This window comes from Pleurodeles waltl, chromosome 4_1 (genome assembly GCF_031143425.1).
Source record: "Pleurodeles waltl isolate 20211129_DDA chromosome 4_1, aPleWal1.hap1.20221129, whole genome shotgun sequence".
Classification (NCBI taxonomy): Eukaryota; Metazoa; Chordata; class Amphibia; order Caudata; family Salamandridae; genus Pleurodeles; species Pleurodeles waltl.
Window position 1 is genome coordinate 114,179,227 of NC_090442.1, and position 21,187 is coordinate 114,200,413.

General features: G+C 50.6%; 1 long non-coding RNA gene across 1 annotated transcript in view; it reads left to right on the forward strand.

The window, feature by feature from the left end:
• Positions 1-295: 295 nt before the first annotated feature.
• The window catches only part of LOC138288469 (uncharacterized), an 86,655-nt gene continuing 65,763 nt past the window's right edge, over positions 296-21,187 (forward strand). The window contains exon 1 of the long non-coding RNA XR_011202407.1: positions 296-392. This is a non-coding gene — a long non-coding RNA (uncharacterized lncRNA). The remainder of the gene's footprint in view (positions 393-21,187) is intronic.

Below are 21,187 nucleotides of genomic sequence, written 5' to 3' on the forward strand. Positions count from 1 at the left end.
ACTTTTAAAGAAGGCGAAATGGAGATGATATAGAGTCATTGAACTGCTGGATTACAGATTAAGCACTAAAGAATAGAAGGCATTTGAATGCAATTATTTTGTTTTGCCGGAAGTGCTGAACAAAAGTCACTCTAACTTTCAGTCACAGGCGATCAAAGTCATACCCTGGAACAGGACCTGCATCACGGGACCGCATGTATGTGTCATAGCTGTCATTGTTTACTGCAGCTGCAGAAGCAGGGAATTAAGCAATTCACAAAGGAGGAAGTGGTTTCCGGTGGTGCTCAGGGTCGTGGGATAAGAAGGCAGTGAGAACTGACGGGGAAACGCGTTCTGAGACCAACAGTTGTTGGGCCCTTCTGAAGTCAGCATTGGACAGGCAAGTGTGTAAGGTAAGTCTGTTGTCTTCGTGGAAATGTGGCCGTCGGACTGTGTCTGCATGCATGACTTTTAAACGAACTGACTGCTAAGAACAATTTAGAAGTACCATTCGTTTTTACTCGGTTCACCACAAATTCGGAGCCTACTTTCGTGGTATTTCTTGTCAAGCAGCATGTTGTGATAAGTATTGGGCAAGCCCTGCTAACCTGCTCTTTACAAAAGCTCAAAAATGTGAAAGTCCCGGCACTGAACTTTACGCCAGTTTACGTAAATCGTAGCAAATGTTCGTAACAAGAAATGTTTTTTATTGCAAAAATGACTTTTTGGGCTATGAAATAGATATGATTTACAGAGATGAAGAGTGATGGATCAGGCATAAGGAGTCACGGATGAGGAGTGATGGGTGAGGAGTGATGAGTGATGGATCAGCACTGAGGGATGAGGAGTGAAAAATGAGACATAAGGACTCAGGGATGAAAAATGATGGATGCACAGTGAGGAATGAGGGATTAGGATTGCACATCACTCTTCCCAAATTTATCACTAGTAACTCACTTCATCATATGGTTTGCAACCACCATTACCTTACACTTCCACCGCAAATAGCTATTTGAATGAAAAGGCGTTAGAAAATAAATGCATGTATAGCAGACATTTGATTAGGAAGCAGTTCCATTAACCGACCTATAAGTAGTTCATACCTATCACAGACATCTTTAACGCAGACCCTGATTCAAATACAGTAGAATAGGGCTTTGCATGCTGTAACCCATCGACAAACACAACGCAAAGAAGTTTTCATAGTGACATCTCTGACCTCCTCAATAAAAAGAAAAATCTACATTGTGAACTCTGTGGCAAATGCATTGTGAAGTTCACAACAAGCATCAGAGGAAAGAAAGGGCTTTTGCATTCTGAACTTTTACAATTTTAAGTTTTGGTCGCCTGTGGATGGAAATGCATTTTCTTTTTACAAGTAAAAGGAGTGGCTGATCATTGGTTCATTAGTGTGTGTGTAGTGGAGGTCTGAGTTCCTAACGCACGCCAAATTCCTGAGTAAGTCTAGAGCTGCTTTGACCCCCTACCATGAGGGCATGGACGTCATTTAGGGGTCGCCAGGGGTCGCAGCTGACATGGTTGATGCAACAATCTCCTTGTTTTCTGCCATTTTTTAAAATTATTCTAAAAGTGAATAACACTATATTATTCACTATTAGTGTAATATACAAATGGATTACAATTAGCCAGAGTATAACTCTCCTTGTAGTTGAGGTAAGAAATAAAAATGCTTTTAAATGTATTGTGTGTGCAGGCATGCGGGTGAGAGTCTGTTTATGTGGAAAGAGTGCGTGTGATTGTGCATTACTGTGTAAGCGTGTGTGGGTGAATGTATCGGTCAAATGGGGTGTGATGTCACTTCCGCTACCCCCGGCCTTTCGGTGAACTGACGTTCATGCATGAGGGTCAAGTCTAAAGAGGTGCCCTTGGTGTTCAGATTTGGGCCCAGTCGTTGAGAGATCCCGGGGTTTTGGCTCTGTCCCGTTGGTCCCCTTCTTTGCTGGCGTTTGATTTAGCAGCTGTTGTGCTAACCCACCTGTGAAGCAGATCGCTTGCTCATAACGTGTAGGGACATTGTTAATGCTGACCCTGTGACAAACAAAGCAGGAGGAGGCTTTGCATCCTGCAATCTCTGACGAATTAGTTTTACCTTAAGGTCAAATACAATAGGAGTTGTTTTTACACTGTAAACATCGTGACAAACACAATAGAAAGTGGTTTTACGTTGAGGATTCTGTGACCAATACACCCGTCAGTAAATTTCACGGACTGTCCGTAATTTCGCCCTGCTGTCCGTTGTCCGTGATGAAAGCTTTAACGGACAGCATTTGTCCGTAATTTTAGCCTTTCACCTAAAGGGCAACGGAGGCAGGGCGAAATTACGGGCAGAGGAGTTTCCCCAGCTGAGCTAGAAGGCAGGGGGTCTCCTGTGCTCTGAGGGAGGGAAGAGCAGACAGATAAGAAAAGGCCTTCTTGCCAGGGGCTCTCCTTCCCTAAAGACACGCAAATGTGGGCAACTGGTAAATCTGCAAATACAAAGGGGCTTGAAAACCTGCATTGACTTTACTAAAAGGAGTCACTTGAAGTTTTCTGGTGGCAAAGATATTTCTTTCAGAGAGGTATTGTAATGGTGTTCCAAGGTGAGCTATGGAGTGTGTGGTTTTAATGGAGTGTTATACATTTTTTTATCACTAGGTATAAACTGTATATTATTCAAATCTGTATTTGAGAAGCACTTTTTTTTAATTTAACCGAAATGTATTTGCGCATTTTGTAGCGGCCTTTATTATGATGTAATTGTATTTTTCACAGTTCTTTCAGGTACCTCAGTACCTCAAAGTACTAACAAACATTGGCAAAGCCAATAGGTCTCATCTACGAAAGAGTTATTGGCTTTGCTAATGTGTTTTAGCCATTAGCCATGTTATACACCAGAGTAGCTGCTGTTCAGCATGGCTTAAAGCTAGTGGCATAGTGGTGTGGAGTGGAGTAGAGTAGCATAGGAGCAATGGCGTAGAGCCCAGTGGTGCAAAGTACAGTGCAGTGGGGTACAGTGCAGTTGTTTAGAGTGTGTTAGCGTAGAGTGCAGTGGTTTAGAGTGCAGTGGCATGGGACAGAGTAGAGTGGCATAGAGTGCAGTGGAGTAGAGTGGCATACAATAGAGTAGCAGAGAGAGCAGTAGTGTAGGGTGGTGCAGTGGCATAGATTGCAGAGTAGACTCACATTGCAGGGAGTGCAATGGTGTAGTGTAGTGTAGAGTGGTGCAGAGTAGGGCAAAGTGCTGTAGAGTGGAGTGATGCAGAGTAGAGTGGCATAGAGTGCAGTGGCATAGAATGCAGTAGTACATAGTACATTGGTGTATAGTACGGTGGTGGAGAGTGCAACTCTGCAGAGTAGAGTGTCAGTGCAGTGATGTAGAGTGGAGTAGAGTGGCACAGAGCAGTGGCGTAGAGTACAGTGGTACAGAGTAGAGGGCAGTGGCGTACAGTGCAGTTGTTTACAGTGCATTGGCTCAGAGTGCAGTGGCATAGAGTGGCATGGGATAGAGTTACATAGAGTGCAGTGGAGTAGAGTGGCATACACTAGATGTTGGACCTGGCTTTTTGACAGGGACATCCCCAAACTTTTTGCCTCCTTCCTCCTATTTTTTTTCTGACCTGTTGTTGTTGGCTTTTGACCTCTGAGCACTTTACCACTGCTAACCAGTGCTAAAGTGCATATGCTCTCTGTGTAAATTGTACTATTGATTGGTTTATCCATGATTGACTATTTAATTTACCTGTAAGTCCCTATTAGAGTGCACTACATGTGCCTAGGGCATGTAGATTAAATGCTACTAGTGGGCCTGCAGCACTGGTTGTGCCACCCACCTCAGTAGCCCCTTAACCTTGTCTCAGGCCTGCCATTGCAAGGCCTGTGTGTGCAGTTTCACTGCCACTTCGACTTGGCATTTAAAAGTACTTGCCAAGCCTAGAACTCCCCTTTTTCTACATATAAGTCATCCCTAATGTGTGCCCTAGGTAACCCCTAGAGCAGGGTGCTGTGTAGGTAAAAGGCAGGACATGTACCGGTGTAGTTATATGTCCTGGTAGTGTAAAACTCCTAAATTCGTTTTTACACTACTGTGAGGCCTGCTCCCTTCATAGGCTAACATTGGGGCTGCCCTCATACACTGTTGAAGTGGCAGCTGCTGATCTGAAAGGAGCAGGAAGGTCATATTTAGTATGGCCAGAATGGTAATCTAAAATCCTGCTGACTGGTGAAGTCGGATTTAATATTACTATTCTAGAAATGCCACTTTTAGAAAGTGAGCATTTCTTTGCACTAAAAACTTGTTGTGCCCTTCAATCCACGTCTGGCTAGGTTTAGTTGACAGCTCCTTGTGCATTCACTCAGACACACCCCAAACACAGGGTACTCAGCCTCACTTGCATACATCTGCATTTTGAATGGGTCTTCCTGGGCTGGGAGGGTGGAGGGCCTGCCCTCACACAAAGGACTGCCACACCCCCTACTGGGACTCTGGCAGACAGGATTGAGCTGAAAGGAAACTTGGTGCATTTCTTAGAGACTCTTTGAAATCACCCCCACTTCAAAGGCACAACTTAGTATAAAACAGGGCCTCTGCCCTACCTCATCAGACACTTGCTGGAGAAGAAACCTGAACCAGAAACTACATCCTGCCAAGAGGAACTGCCTGGCTGCTCAAAGGACTCACCTGTCTGCTTTTCTACAAAGGACTGCTGCCTTGCTGTTGGCCTGCTGCCTTGCTGAACTGCCTGGCTGCTCAAAGGACTCACCTGTCTGCTTTTCTACAAAGGACTGCTGCCTTGCTGTTGGCCTGCTGCCTTGCTAAACTCTTGTCTGGCTGTAAAAGTGCTCTCCAAGGGCTTGGATAGAGCTTGCCTCCTGTTCCTTGAAGTCTGAGGACCAAAAAGACTTCTTCCTTTCACGTGGACGCTCCGTGCGCCGAAAATTTCGACGCACAGCTTGTTTCGCGGCGAGAAAAACGCCGCACACCGACGCTGATCAACGCGACGCCCTCGGGACGATCGAGACTTCGACGCACAACCTCGCAAGGACAAAGCCGCCCGACTTCCAAGGAGAAATCGACGCGACGCCTACCGTGAGTGCGAAACTTTGACGCACGGCCTCGCAAGGACAACGCCGCCCGACTTCCAAGGAGAAATCGACGCGACGCCTGCCGTGAGACCAAAATTTCGACGCACGGCCTCGCAAGGACAACGCCGCCCGACTTCCAAGGAGAAATCGACGCGACGCCTACCGTGAGATCGAAACTTCGACGCGCAGCCCCGCAGAACGACGCTCAGCCGGAAAATAAGCAGGAGAACCCACGCACAGACCCGGGACATCTGGTAATCCCCGCGATCCACAAAAAGAGACTGTCTGCGCGCCGGAAAACGACGCCCGACTTCCCCGCGTGGAAAAGAACGACGCAAGTCTGTGTGTGCTGAGCGGAAAACGACGCACACACCCCTTTTTCCACGCATCTCTTCTCCTGTGGCCCTCTGAGGAGATTTCCCACCAGAAACCAGGTACTCTGTGCTTGAAAGACACTTTATTGCTTTTTAAAGACTTAAAGACTCTTAATATCACTTTTCAGTGATATCTTTACAAATTCGTATTGCAACTTTGATCGTTTTGACCTACAATTATCCAGATAAATATTCTATATTTTTCTAAACACTGTGTGGTGTATTTTTGTGGTGTTATACTATGGTGTTGTATGATTTATTGCACAAATGCTTTACACATTGCCTTCTAAGTTAAGCCTGACTGCTCGTGCCAAGCTACCGGAGGGTGAGCACAGGCTGATTTTGGATTGTGTGTGACTTACCCTGACTAGAGTGAGGGTTCTTGCTTGGACAGAGGGCAACCTAACTGCCAACCAAAAACCCCATTTCTAACATTGGTGATCAGCGGTGAGGATAGGACTTGTGTTTGTGCAGTGACATACAGTAGCTAAGTATTTCACTACCTACCCACAGTTGAAGGTCAACTTGATTTTTTATCTCTTTTTTGACTTTTGGTCTCTGATGTCCTCCTGGATATACTATTGATATTTTGGACTTTGGATTTTGGTTTTTGCTGGTAAGATCCTATCAGAATGGGATCGCTTACCTACTTATTCTTTTTGCCTACTGACCACCTCACTAAGGCTGACCTAAGGAAGCTTTGCAGAGAATGTGGCCTTCCTGTAGCAAAGAGATCTACTAAAGCAGAGATGCTACGTGCCTACATAGTCTGGGAGGAAGACAGATGGGCAGAGAGAGAGGCAGCAAGAAACCAAATGACTAAGTACCCCTCAGAGGAGGAGGAGGACGACTCAGATGAGGAAAGAGACCCAGTGAAAAAAGAATGGCTCATGGCTCAAGCACGGTGGATGGAAGAGCTAGATGAGTTTATTGAAAGGGCTGAGGCAGCAAGTCTCTTAGCCCTGGAAGAAGAAAAGATTGCAGCTCAAGAGCTGAGCTGTAAAGAGCTGAAACTGGAGGCCGGAAGGGCTGAGTCCAGTTCAGATGGTGGCAGCAAAAATCTTGCATCTAGTACTGCTGAAGAAGGGCACAAGCCCAGAGATGTGGTACCCAACTTGAAGAAGAGAGTTGACACACCCCAGGCGGTTCAAGGGTATGAGGTAGTTCCCGTTATGCACAGGGTCCCTGAGAAGGATTGGGGAACTGGCACAGGGAGTCATATTCCTACTGGGGGGAGGGACACTTTACTGACTCTAGCAGAGAGTGACAGAGAAAAGGGTTCCCCCCTGGTGGACGTCCTGGATATAGAGTGTAGAGACATCCCAGAAGAGTTTGGGTTGAGTGTCAGGGACAGACAGATACTGTCTCACCAGTCTCAGGAGGGTGAAGTAGAGTGCTTTTCCAAGGTTGAGTTACTAGGTGGTTGGGTGAAGGGTACTGTGGTTAATACATGTGAAGGGCAGAGTGATGTAATTGCTGGAGAGCATATGTCTGGTCCTTATTTTCCAGAGCTACGCCAACACCAGGTGGAGTGTGAGTTCTCTGACCCCAGGGAACTTACAGTGGAGGCAGACTTTTGGGTGAGTACCAGAGAGTCTGAAGAGGCATTTGGGGGTGCTCCTGAAGGGAGTGGTCTAGGTGGTTCCCGACCAAGTGAGGTGGGAAAGGATTGTAGTGTCCCAGGTAGGTCTCAGAGCCTAACCTGTACCGTAGGGCCACCTTTCGAGGGAAGCCCCGCAGTGGCAGAAGAACTTGGGGGGATGACTGTAGACAGCATCCCAACAGTTCTGGTGTCTGGCAGTACCACTCCTAGTGAGGGGGTGCAGAAGTCCAGACATAGGGTTGAGAGGGGGTGGCAGACCCCAGTGGAGGATCTTGAAAGTCAGGGGTCAGCTCTGAGAGCAGAGCCCCCCAGGAATGACCCAGGTGAGACCGTTTCTGGTTTGGGGGAAACCCAGACTCTGCCGGATGGGCAGAGGTCGGGAGACCTGCGCCAACCAGACTCTTGTGTGGCCCTTGGGGACGGCGTGTCCCTTGTGGGGGGTGAGAGTGCCCCCCAGGAAGTCCTGGCATGCCAGGCAAGGATTCAACCTCAGGGTGGTGACCCTGGGTTGGAGAACCAGGCTCAGAGGTTAAACTCTGACCTGGTGGGAGGTAGGTGTGCCTCCCTGAAAGTCCTGGCCTGCCAGGCAATGGTTCAACCTCAGGGTGGTGACTCTGGGTTGGATATCCAGGTTCAGAGGTTAACCTCTGACCTGGTGGGGGGTAGGTGTGCCCCCCAGAAAGCCCTGGTGTACCAGGCAGTTGTCCAACCTCAGGATGGTGACCCTAGGTTGGAGAACCAGGTTCAGAGGTTAAACTCTGACCTGGTGGAGGGTCAGTGTGCCCTCCAGGAAGTCCTGGCGTGCCAGGCGATTGTTCTACTTCAGGGTGGTAACTCTGAGTTGAATGGCCCAGTTCAGAGGTTAAACTCTGACCTGGTGGAGGGTCAGTGTGCCCTCCAGAAAGTCCTGGCGTGCCAGGCAATTGTTCAACCTCAGAGTGCTGACTCTGGGTTGGATACCCAGGTTCAGAGGTTAAACTCTGACCTGGTGGGAGGTAGGTGTGCCTCCCAAGAAGCCCTGCTGTGCCAGGCAATTGTCCAACCTCAGGGTGTTGACTCTGGGTTGGATGACCAGGTTCAGAGGTTAAACTCTGACCTGGTGGGGGGTAGGTGTGCCCCCCAGAAAGTCCTGGCGTGCCAGGCAATTGCCCAACCTCAGGGTGGTGACCCTGGGTTGGGGAACCAGGCTCAGAGGTTAAACTCTGACCTGGTGGGAGGTAGGTGTGCCTCCCAGAAAGTCCTGGTGCGCCAGGCAACTGTTCAACTTCAGGGTGGTGACTCTGAGTTGAATGGTCAGGTGCAGAGGTTAAACTCTGACCTGGTGGAGGGTCAGTGTGCCCTCCAGGAAGTCCTGGCGTGCCAGGCAATTGTTCAACTTCAGGGTGGTGACTCTGAGTTGAATGGGCAGGTGCAGAGGTTAAACTCTGACCTGGTGGGGGGTAGGCGTGCCCCCCAGGAAGTCCTGGTTTGCCAGGCGGTGATCCAGTCTGAGGGTACAGACCCTGGGCTGGAAGACCAGGTTCAGGGTGTCCCCCTGGACCTGGAGGGAGGGGCTACTGATAACAGTGCCCCTACCATGTTGTCTTCTGAGGAGGCCACTCCTAGTTGGAGGGTGCTGGACCCCAGAAGGGAGGGCAGGGGGAGGGAAGCCTCACCCCGGGCCCTAGTCCCACCTGAAGGTACGGACCCCAGGTTGGAGGGCCAGTGGCAGGTTAACAGCCCTGCACTGGTGGAGGAATGGTACAGGGCGACTTCTGTAAGCCCCCTGGCCATGTTGGACTCTGGGGGTACCGCTCCAGGAAGGGGGGTACAAAGCCCCAGAGGGGAGGACCAGGTTCAGGCTGTCATCCCTGACCTGGTGGAAGGGAGAGTGGTTAAAGGGTGCCCAGCACCTGGGGCTACCGCCCCCCACTCTCCACAGCCACAGTGGTTGGAGAGCTTTGAGAGGCCTGGGGCCTGGCTCTCATCCCTGGCAGCTGTCAGTAATCACTGTGGCTTGCTGTCCGGGTGGACAGAGTTATCCCTGGGGAGGGGACAAGTGTCACACCCCAGGGGTAGAGTGGGCAACACCACTATGTTGGTCATGGTGGTACTATCCTGCTCCTGGGATACATCTGTGAGCAAAGTAAGGTTAGGTGCTGCACAGATGGGATCCGCAGGAAAGGAGAAAGGTTCCCCATGGATGGGCTTAGTGGGCCCTGAGAGTATGGACAGAGGGATCCAATTGGAGTCAGGAAGGCGAAGAACTGGAGCATGCCCCTGCTGTTGTGGGCCTGGGTCCTTGTTCTGTCGCCTCAAACAGGGAAGTACATCAGGATAGTGATTGTTCTCCCCTGGCTTTAGGCTGGTGGGGGGTCATGTTGGACCTGGCTTTTTGACAGGGACATCCCCAAACTTTTTGCCTCCTTCCTCCTATTTTTTTTCTGACCTGTTGTTGTTGGCTTTTGACCTCTGAGCACTTTACCACTGCTAACCAGTGCTAAAGTGCATATGCTCTCTGTGTAAATTGTACTATTGATTGGTTTATCCATGATTGACTATTTAATTTACCTGTAAGTCCCTATTAGAGTGCACTACATGTGCCTAGGGCATGTAGATTAAATGCTACTAGTGGGCCTGCAGCACTGGTTGTGCCACCCACCTCAGTAGCCCCTTAACCTTGTCTCAGGCCTGCCATTGCAAGGCCTGTGTGTGCAGTTTCACTGCCACTTCGACTTGGCATTTAAAAGTACTTGCCAAGCCTAGAACTCCCCTTTTTCTACATATAAGTCATCCCTAATGTGTGCCCTAGGTAACCCCTAGAGCAGGGTGCTGTGTAGGTAAAAGGCAGGACATGTACCGGTGTAGTTATATGTCCTGGTAGTGTAAAACTCCTAAATTCGTTTTTACACTACTGTGAGGCCTGCTCCCTTCATAGGCTAACATTGGGGCTGCCCTCATACACTGTTGAAGTGGCAGCTGCTGATCTGAAAGGAGCAGGAAGGTCATATTTAGTATGGCCAGAATGGTAATCTAAAATCCTGCTGACTGGTGAAGTCGGATTTAATATTACTATTCTAGAAATGCCACTTTTAGAAAGTGAGCATTTCTTTGCACTAAAAACTTGTTGTGCCCTTCAATCCACGTCTGGCTAGGTTTAGTTGACAGCTCCTTGTGCATTCACTCAGACACACCCCAAACACAGGGTACTCAGCCTCACTTGCATACATCTGCATTTTGAATGGGTCTTCCTGGGCTGGGAGGGTGGAGGGCCTGCCCTCACACAAAGGACTGCCACACCCCCTACTGGGACTCTGGCAGACAGGATTGAGCTGAAAGGGAACTTGGTGCATTTCTTAGAGACTCTTTGAAATCACCCCCACTTCAAAGGCACAACTTAGTATAAAACAGGGCCTCTGCCCTACCTCATCAGACACTTGCTGGAGAAGAAACCTGAACCAGAAACTACATCCTGCCAAGAGGAACTGCCTGGCTGCTCAAAGGACTCACCTGTCTGCTTTTCTACAAAGGACTGCTGCCTTGCTGTTGGCCTGCTGCCTTGCTGAACTGCCTGGCTGCTCAAAGGACTCACCTGTCTGCTTTTCTACAAAGGACTGCTGCCTTGCTGTTGGCCTGCTGCCTTGCTAAACTCTTGTCTGGCTGTAAAAGTGCTCTCCAAGGGCTTGGATAGAGCTTGCCTCCTGTTCCTTGAAGTCTCAGGACCAAAAAGACTTCTTCCTTTCACGTGGACGCTCCGTGCGCTGAAAATTTCGACGCACAGCTTGTTTCGCGGCGAGAAAAACGCCGCACACCGACGCTGATCAACGCGACGCCCTCGGGACGATCGAGACTTCGACGCACAACCTCGCAAGGACAAAGCCGCCCGACTTCCAAGGAGAAATCGACGCGACGCCTACCGTGAGTGCGAAACTTTGACGCACGGCCTCGCAAGGACAACGCCGCCCGACTTCCAAGGAGAAATCGTCGCGACGCCTGCCGTGAGACCAAAATTTCGACGCACGGCCTCGCAAGGACAACGCCGCCCGACTTCCAAGGAGAAATCGACGCGACGCCTACCGTGAGATCGAAACTTCGACGCGCAGCCCCGCAGAACGACGCTCAGCCGGAAAATAAGCAGGAGAACCCACGCACAGACCCGGGACATCTGGTAATCCCCGCGATCCACAAAAAGAGACTGTCTGCGCGCCGGAAAACGACGCCCGACTTCCCCGCGTGGAAAAGAACGACGCAAGTCTGTGTGTGCTGAGCGGAAAACGACGCACACACCCCTTTTTCCACGCATCTCTTCTCCTGTGGCCCTCTGAGGAGATTTCCCACCAGAAACCAGGTACTCTGTGCTTGAAAGACACTTTATTGCTTTTTAAAGACTTAAAGACTCTTAATATCACTTTTCAGTGATATCTTTACAAATTCGTATTGCAACTTTGATCGTTTTGACCTACAATTATCCAGATAAATATTCTATATTTTTCTAAACACTGTGTGGTGTATTTTTGTGGTGTTATACTATGGTGTTGTATGATTTATTGCACAAATGCTTTACACATTGCCTTCTAAGTTAAGCCTGACTGCTCGTGCCAAGCTACCGGAGGGTGAGCACAGGCTGATTTTGGATTGTGTGTGACTTACCCTGACTAGAGTGAGGGTTCTTGCTTGGACAGAGGGCAACCTAACTGCCAACCAAAAACCCCATTTCTAACACTAGAGTAGCAGAGAGTGCAGTAATGCAGAGTGGTGCAGTGTCATAGAGTGCAGAGTAGACTCATGTGGCATAGAGTGTAGTGGTGTAGAGTGGTGCAGAGTGGAGTATTGTAGAGTGGTGTAGAGTAGAGTATTGTGCCTAGAGTGCAGTGGCATAGAGTAGAGTGGTGTAGAGTGCAGAGTTGCAGAGTAGAGTGTCAGTGCAGTGGTGTAGAGTGGTACAGAGTACAGTGGTGCAGAGTAAAGGGCAGTGCAGTTGTTTAGAGTGCACTGGTGTAGAGTGCAGTTGCATAGAGTGGCATTGGGCAGAGTAGAGTGGCATAGAATGAAGTGGAATAGAGTATATTGGTGCAAAATGCAGTAGTACAGGGCAGAGTGGTGTAGAGTATAGTGGGGCCAGAGCAGTGTTGCAGAGTGTCAGCTTGCAGTGGTGAAGAGTGCATTGAACTAGAGTGCAGTGGTCAGAGTGGTATAGAGTACAGTGGCGTAGAATAGATTGTTTCATAGTAGAGTGCAGTTGCATAGAGTGGAGAGGTGCAGGGTAGAGTGCAGTGGCATAGAATGCAGTGGCACAGAGTGCAGTGGCATAAAGTAGATTATTTCACAGTAGAGTGCGGTGGCTTAGAGTGGAGAAGTGCAGGTTAGAGTGGAGTTGCATAAAGTGGCATAGAGTGTGATGGCATAGAGTAAAGTAGTGTAGAGTGCCATGGCATAGAGTGCAGAGGTGCAGAGTAGATTAGAATGATGTACAGTGTATTGATGTAGAGTGCAGGGGCATAGAGTTGAGTGTTACAGAGTAAAGTGCATTAGCATGGAGTGTATTAGATTAGAGTACAGTGGAGTACTCTGCGTTGCAGAGTGGCAGAGTGGAGTTGTGCGGATTAGATTGGTTTTGCCTAGACTGGAGTAGTATGGCGTGCAGACGAGCAGAGCGCAGTGGTGTAGAGAGGCGCAAATTGCGGTGGCTTAGAGTAGAGTAGTATAGAGTAGAGAGGCATAGTGTGAAGTAGCATAGAGAGCAGTGGCATAATGTGGAGTGGTTCAGAATGGAGAAGAGAACAGTGGCATGGAGTGGTGTAAAGTGGAATGATACAGAGTAGGGTGCAATTCTGATATATTCTGAAGTCTATTTAAATGTTGTCATGTGATAGAAAAAACTCTTTCCTAACCCCAGTATCCAGCAAGATTGTTGCATACATCCTCTCACTTTGAAGTCAGAGAAAAGAAAGTAAACACTAAGGGGGTCATTACGACCTTGGCGGTATAAGGCGCTTACCGCCGTGCAGAAGACCGCCAATACACCACCGCGGAATTCCGCCACAGCTATTATGACACAAAGCTCGGAATCCGCCGAAATTCAGACACCCACACAAGACCGCCACACCAAAGGTCAGCGATAAACATGCGGAAACAAATCCTCCACCTCCACGCCAACAGAAACACGCCCATGCCATTACGACCCACGAATCCACGCGGCGGTCTTTCAACCGCGGTATTCCATTGGCGGTACACACCGCCACGCTCAAAATACACACACAGCTCCAAAACACCGCCACATTGGACAAATCCAAATACACACACCTGATACACATACACACACCACTCCCACACACCCAACTCAATATAAAACACACACCCACATCACACACAAACCCCTACGACCAGAATTTCTGAGAGAAGGCCAGTGTAGGAAAGTCCTCCTTTTTGCCCTGATCACCCCCACACTTTTTGGACAGGTACTGGTGGTTACTGACTCTTGGCTGTGCCCTGGGTACTGCTTACCAGTCCCAGGGCCAGTGCTCTGTGTAAAATGGATATGCAAATTAGGCTAATTATAATTGGCTAAGTTAACCTACCTATAAGTCCCTAGTATATGGTAGGGCATGTAGGTTTAGGGACCACAACCTAGGTAGTGCACCCATAGGTGCACTGCTGAGGTGCCCAGTGTCATGTTAAAGGCAGGCCTGCCTTGCTGGCTGCTTTTAAATTAAAGTTATATGGAAATTCGACTTTGGAATTAAAAGTAGTTCCAAAGTCTTAAACTACCTTATTTTTACATATAAGTCACCCCTAAGGTGTGCCCTATGTGCCCCTAGGGCTGGGTGCCATGTAACTATAAGCAGGGACTTTATAAAAATAGTTTTATAAGCCCTGGTGAGATAAAAACAGCCAAATTCGTTTTTCCCTCATTGTAGTAAATGGCCTTCATAGGCTAGAATGGGGAGACTTTGTTTTAAATTTTAAAGTCTCCTTAAAAGATGCATACCAAGAATTTGGTATCAAATTAATTGTTGTAATAAATCCCACAACTTCCAGTTGTGGGATTTAATATAACTTGTTCAGGTCAAGAGTTTTAGACTTTACCTAAAAAGTTGCCAATTTCAGCCCTGCATTGTTTTTGCTGCTGTGCTCTGATTGGCCAGCCTGTAGCAGCTTAGCCAAGCTGCCTTGATGAGGTGTGAAGTGGCCTGGCTTCACACAAAGGAATGTGCCTGTGGGAGAGAATCTCCCCTCAGCAGATGGTGAGGCAGGAAGGGGGAGGGCTGCCAAACTGGTCATCAAAGGCAGAGAAGGACATTTGGAGCAACCAGCAACACCCCCACATCCTGCAACCCCAGACAACTAGGTGCCCCCTTGATTAGATTAGGAGAGGGCAGGAGAGGGGTGTGTTTATGATTTTTAGCCACACCAGTGGGTGGGCTCAGCCAGATGTAACCTCCACAAATGAGATTCAGCCATGTTGGATTTTTAGAGAATGTTGCCCTCTGGGATGGATTTTTGCCACACTTCCCAGGAAGTGGTCATCGCAGGGGGAAGGACCCTGCACCTGTTTGGAGAACCAGGACCCCCCTGCTTTTCACCCAGGAGCAAGGATAAAACTGGCAGACCTGCACCCACAGATCAGATCCCCATCAGATTCCAACAAGGAAGAACTAAAGGAGAAGAAGGACTGCCCTGCTGGACCCTGGCCTGCACCTGGAACATGCACTCAGAAGGACTGCACCAGCTGCACACTTGGGCTTCACCACAAGAAGGACTTTGCCTGGCTTCAACTGGTTCAAGGAGGGACTCCCTGTTTGCTACAGGTGAAAAATTGCTAACCAGAGTCCCCTGCACCAACTCCTGAAGAAAGCGACCAGCTGACCACTGCCCAGTGGCCAAAAAGGAGTTTGCGCCAGGTGCATTCAGGGAGTTGTAGTCCGCACCCCCCAAGGACCATCTCAGAACTTCTGGACCCTTGGGGTGAGCTGTGGACCCCAAAAGAACCTTAAAAGGACATCTGGGTGAAGCCCCAGAAGTTTGGAGAAGTTTGGAGAATTTTTGTAAAAAAGCTCCATAGAGGGACCGACCCGCCGCGGCAACTCTAGCCGGCTTGCCTCAACCGCGACCCAGCCTGATTTGCTGGTTCGTCCCGGTAAAGAAAAATCTCCGAAAAAGAGACTAAGTCCGAAGGTAAAAAGTTGACCGGGACCTCCCAGCCATCGTATCCGAGAAGGGCTCCATGGACGTCGGATCAAGATCCAGGTTTACCCCGGTCAAAGGATTTTCACCTCGAAAAAACAACTAAGTCCGAAGGTAAAAATCTCCACAGAGGATTCCAGCATCGCGTATCCGGAGAAGGGCTCCAGGAGGTCGGATAGGACTGGCAGGTTCATCCCGCTGAAGAAAATCTTCAAAATAAAGACTAAGGCCCTCATTCTGACCTTGGCGGGCGGCGGAGGCCGCCCGCCAAAGTCCCGCCGTCAGGTTACCGTTCCGCGGTCGAAAGACCGCGGCGGTAATTCTGACTTTCCCGCTGGGCTGGCGGGCGGTCGCCTTCAGGCCGCCCGCCAGCCCAGCGGGAAAGAGGCTTCCACGATGAAGCCGGCTCGGAATCGAGCCTGCGGAGTGGAAGCTGTGCGACGGGTGCAGTTGCACCCGTCGCGTATTTCACTGTCTGCGCAGCAGACAGTGAAATACATTTAGGGGCCCTCTTATGGGGGCCCCTGCAATGCCCATGCCAGTGGCATGGGCACTGCAGGGGCCCCCAGGGGCCCCGCGACCCCCCCTACCGCCATCCGGATCCCGGCGGTCGGACCGCCGGGATCTGGATGGCGGTAGGGGGGGTCGGAATCCCCTCGGCGGCGCAGCAAGCTGCGCCGCCTTGGAGGATTCAATGGGGCGGCGGTACACTGGCGGGAGCCCGCCAGTGTTGCCGGTCCGACCGCGGCTTTACCGCCGCGGTCGGAATCCCCATTGGAGCACCGCCGGCCAGTCGGCGGTGCTCCCGCGGTCCTCCGCCCTGGCGGTCTTTGACCGCCAGGGTCAGAATGACCGCCTAAGTGTGAAGGTAAACTTTTAACCGAGGCCTCCCGCGACCTGTAGCCGAGCAGGGCTCCATCGCGGTCGGCCTGAAACTTTGACTTTGCCCCGGTCGAGGTGCAACCAGATGACCCGATTGGCGCTTTTTGTTTCTAAGCGCTAGAAAAATAATAATTCTTTAAAAATTCATATCTCCGGTTCCCTTTATCCGATTTTATTCGTTTTTGTGTCATTTTAAAGATAAAAATATAAACTATTTTTATAAATTGGTTTTGGATTTTTAAACTGTTTCCTGTGTTTTATTTAATTACTGTTTTGTAATATTTGAATGCTTTACACACTGTCTCCTAAGTTAAGCCTTGACGCTCGTTGCCAAGCTACCAAGGGTTGAGCTGGGGTTAATTTACTGAGACCTAACTGGACCTAAGTGGAGGTTAGTGGCTTGTTGCTAGGTGTAGGTACCTACCTGCCCTTACCAATAACCCATTTTCCCACAGCCAGAGAGAGACAGCACAGAATAGAGAACCCCATCACACAGAGGCACACTACACCATCACCCACACAACACCCACGCACAAAACACCACATACCACTACACTCACCACACTCATCAACACATACACCACCCAACACCTCACACACACCACCCCATGTCACGCCAAAGACACCCCCGCTTCTCTGAGGAGGAGCTCAGGGTCATGGTGGAGGAAATCATCCGGGTAGAGCCACAGCTATTTGGCTCACAGGTACAGCACACATCCATAGCCAGGAAGATGGAGCTATGGCAAAGAATAGTCGACAGGGTCAACGCTGTGGGACAGCACCCAAGAAATAGGGAGGACATCAGGAAGAGGTGGAACGACCTACGGGGGAAGGTGCGTTCCACGGTATCCTGGCACCACATCGCGGTAGAGCGGACTGGCGGCGGACCCCCACCTCCTCCCCCACAACTAACAACATGGGAGGAGCAAGTCTTGTCCATCTTGCATCCTGAGGGCCTCGCAGGAGTCGTTGGAGGAACGGACACTGGTAAGTCAAATCTTAACTATCATATCCCCCACACTACCTGCATGCTATCACACACCCCCACCCTCACACCCTCCCCTATCACCCCAAAGCCTCACTAATCTACCCATGACACCAACCACCCATCCCAACCCCAAGACCTGCATGACATAACTAAGCATGGATACCCATCACTAAAGCATGCCCACTGCACAGACCCACAACACCCCCCAACCATCAGCACACAAGCCCCCACACAGGAATGCCTGCACTGGGGTACACGCACAACCAAACATTGCACACCATGAAACACACACATGCAATAATCATGTACTCATAACCCCGCAGGAACCCGAAGGAACGTCACCACACCAGAGGGTCCAGACAACACCACTCCACCCCCAGAAGAGGCCCACAGTGATGACAGCAGCTCTGCCCCACTGGATCTTGATGACCAGCCCGGACCATCGTGGGCCTCAGGACAGTCGGTTCCCCTTGCCCAGCCACAGCCTAACACCGAACTTCCACCCTCTGGGAACACCAGCACAGCACCCACCCAGCGGGCCCAAACCTCCCTACCCAGGACAGGTCATTCAGCGGTGTGTCCACCACTACAGGGCACCCAGGCTAACCCAACACCCCAACAACAACAGGGACCTGGGGTCAGTGGTAGTGGGCACACGGTCCAGGGGACGGAGGCACAGGAACACAGGGGAACTGGGAGGGCTGCTGTGCGACAGAGGGAGGACAGGCCAAGGGAACCTACTCTCCATGAGGCCCTCTCCTCCATCATGGGAGCATACCACCACTCCCAGGAGACGATGGCAACGGTACTGGGCAAGTTGCAGGTGACCCTGCGTCTGCAGGAGGAACAGTATTTGGGGTTCAGGGAGGAGCTCAGGACCATCGGCTCCGCCCTGGGCACCATTGTAGGGGTGCTGACGGACATTCAAAAGACCTTGAGGGACACCGTGGCACTCCAAGGGGCCCCTGACACTAGCATGGACGATGAAATGCCCACCACCTCCGCCGGCGCTAGTGGACAGGACGCCCCGCCACAGGACCAACACACCAGCACCCCACCCCCTGCAGATGGACAACCACCACGAAAGAGGTCCCTAAAATCCAGGAACTGGACAGAGCAAGATGGCAAGAACCCCGCCAGGAAATAAGACCAGCCTGATCGTCCTCCCACTGACCCACTTTGTTACCCTGTCCAAATCGGAACTGCCCCAGCTCCACTTCCAATGGCCAGATGTGCAATGTACCTGTGAGACTAATAGACTGGACTCTGCCATGGACATTCTTCCACCATAACCCATCCCCATTTCACAACCCCCCTTCATTGTTATGCACTTAAATAAACACCCTTGAAACACTAATAAAACTGGAGTCAGTCAATGATTTTGAACTTTGTATTGTCAATTACAGTGTCAAAAATGGTTACCCATTGGAAGGCCAACATACCAATGTCACACATCACAAGCCTTTCAAGGGTGCAAGCTGTTGACACGTAGGTTACCACATTAGTGAAACTGAAATGGAAGGGGACAACTCAGTTAACAAATAGTGAGTGAAATGTAGGTACAGGATAGAGGTAGACATGTGAAAGTTAATATTATGTTAAACATGAAAATGTACTCACCTGTGTCTCACTGAAAATATTGCTGTATGACTGACTCCCTGTTGTCGTTTTCTTCTTCATCAGCTTCATCCTCATCACTGTCCACAGGCTCCACAGGCTCCACCGCTGCTACAACACCGTCATCTGGATCATCCTCCTGCAGAAAAGGCACCTGGCGTCGCAATGCCAAATTATGGAGCATGGAGCAGGCGATGATGAGGTCGCACACATTCTTCGGTGAGTAGAATAGGGATCCACCTGTCATATGGAGGCACCTGAACCTGGCCTTCAGGAGGCCGAAGGTGCGTTCGATCACCCTCCTAGTCCGCCCATGGGCCTCATTGTACCGTTCCTCTGCCCTGGTCCTGGGATTCCTCACTGGGGTCAATAGCCAGGACAGGTTGGGGTAACCAGAGTCCCCCAATAGCCATACAAGGTGCCTCTGGAGTTCACCCATCATATCAGGGATGCTGCTATTCCGCAGGATGTAGGCGTCATGCACAGAGCCAGGGAACATAGCATTTACCTGCGAGATGTACTGGTCTGCCAAACAGACCATCTGGACATTCATAGAATGATAACTCTTCCTGTTCCTGTACACCTGTTCACTCCTGCGGGGGGGACCAGAGCTACATGGGTCCCATCAATGGCACCTATGACATTGGGGATATGTCCAAGGGCATAGAAGTCACCTTTCACTGTAGGCAAATCCTCCACCTCAGGGAAAATAATGTATCTCCTTACGTGTTTCAGCAGGGCAGACAACACTCTGGACAACACGTTGGAAAACATAGGCTGGGACATCCCTGATGCCATGGCCACTGTTGTCTGAAAAGACCCACTTGCAAGGAAATGGAGCACTGACAGCACCTGCACGTCAGGGGGGATTCCAGTCGGATGGCGGATTGGTGACATCAGGTCTGGCTCAACTGGGTACATAGTTCCTGGATTGTGGCACGGTCAAACCGGTAGGTGACGATGACATGTCGCTCTTCCATTGTCAACAGGTCCACCAGCGGTCGGTACACCGGCGGATTCCGCCATCTTCCAATATGCCCCAACTGACGGTGCCTAAGAAGGACAACAGCGAAGAAACTGTCAGCATTCCTCCAGGTATGTACCCACAGTCACACACAAGACTACAACAGACAATTAACCCATCCGGGAAAGGTTTTGAGTGTAGGCCTTGGTATGTGTGACGCAGTAGTAATTGAAGCCATGTGGGCCCCTGAAATGGCGGCTGCCTGACCTCTAAACTGGGACAATGGAATTGTGGGGTAACTGCGCTGGCGTTGGACACCGTCGCAGTAGGCGGTCGTAGCCCGCGGCGCAATGCTGCATTGGTTAACATTGGACCCTATGGGTCCCAGGAGCCAATGAACAGGTGCGCTGGCGGTGATGATGCGCCCCGCCGCGGACATCACCGCCGCGGACGTCACCACCATTTTCTATCTGTTGAATCACTAGATACCTGACCTTCGACAGGAGAGGACGTACACTGCTAGTGCTGCTGTGACCTCGGTCTGGAAGCGATGATGGCTGCTGCGTCTGGGGAAAGGGCCCCTGCCTTCACTGCACAGGAGTTGGAGAAACTTGTGGATGGGGTCCTCCCCCTGTACACGCTACTCTACGGTCCTCCAGACCAACAGGTTAGTACTGAGGGAGCACGTTGTATAGGCTAGGCCTGGGTGGAGAGGGTTGGGTGGAAGAGCGAAGGGGGCAGAGTACATAGAACAGTTATGCATGGGGATGAATGGGCCACAGGGATAGAGTTGGGAGGGGGCCACTCACATTGACGGTGCAGTAGGTAATGACTGTTCCTCTTTCCTTGTGCATGTCATGTAGGTCAGCGCCCACCAGAAGAGGAACATTTGGCGTGCCATCGCCAAGGAAGTCCGGACCCTGGGAGCCCACCAGAGACGGGGCACCCACTGCCGTAAGAGATGGGAGGACATTCACCGCTGCAGCAAGAAGACGGCGGAGGCTCAGCTGGGGATGGCCTCTCAACGTGGGAGGGGTGCCCGTCGCACCATGACCCCCCTGATGTTCCGGATCCTGGCGGTGGCCTACCCGGAGTTGGATGGGTGCTTAAGGACATCACAGCAGACACAAGGGGTTGAGTACAACCTCATTCTGTGGACTTTGCGTGCAGTGGAGGTGTCTGGGTGGAGGTGGTGGGCTGTGGGTGTCCCTAGGCCACGGCGAGTTAGGTAGGCAAGGCCCCTCCGTTATGTAGGCCATGTGGCACTCTACCCCAGCTCAGAACAGAGGCAAGTTGATGTATAGTTGCCCCTTTGCCATCCATGTGGGCAGATTACTACCATTGCCATGTAGGCCATATCCCAGAAATAGCATGTGCAGAGGGCAGGAGCACGGGGTAATGCATGGGGCTGCTGCGTCTGTCTTGTCCGCCAACGGTAGCGGTATGCCATGCACTAAAACTCTCTTTCTTCTGTCTCCCCCCTTTTCCTGCTCTCCCTGTCCTTTTGTACATCAGCATCAACAGGCGGAGGTACA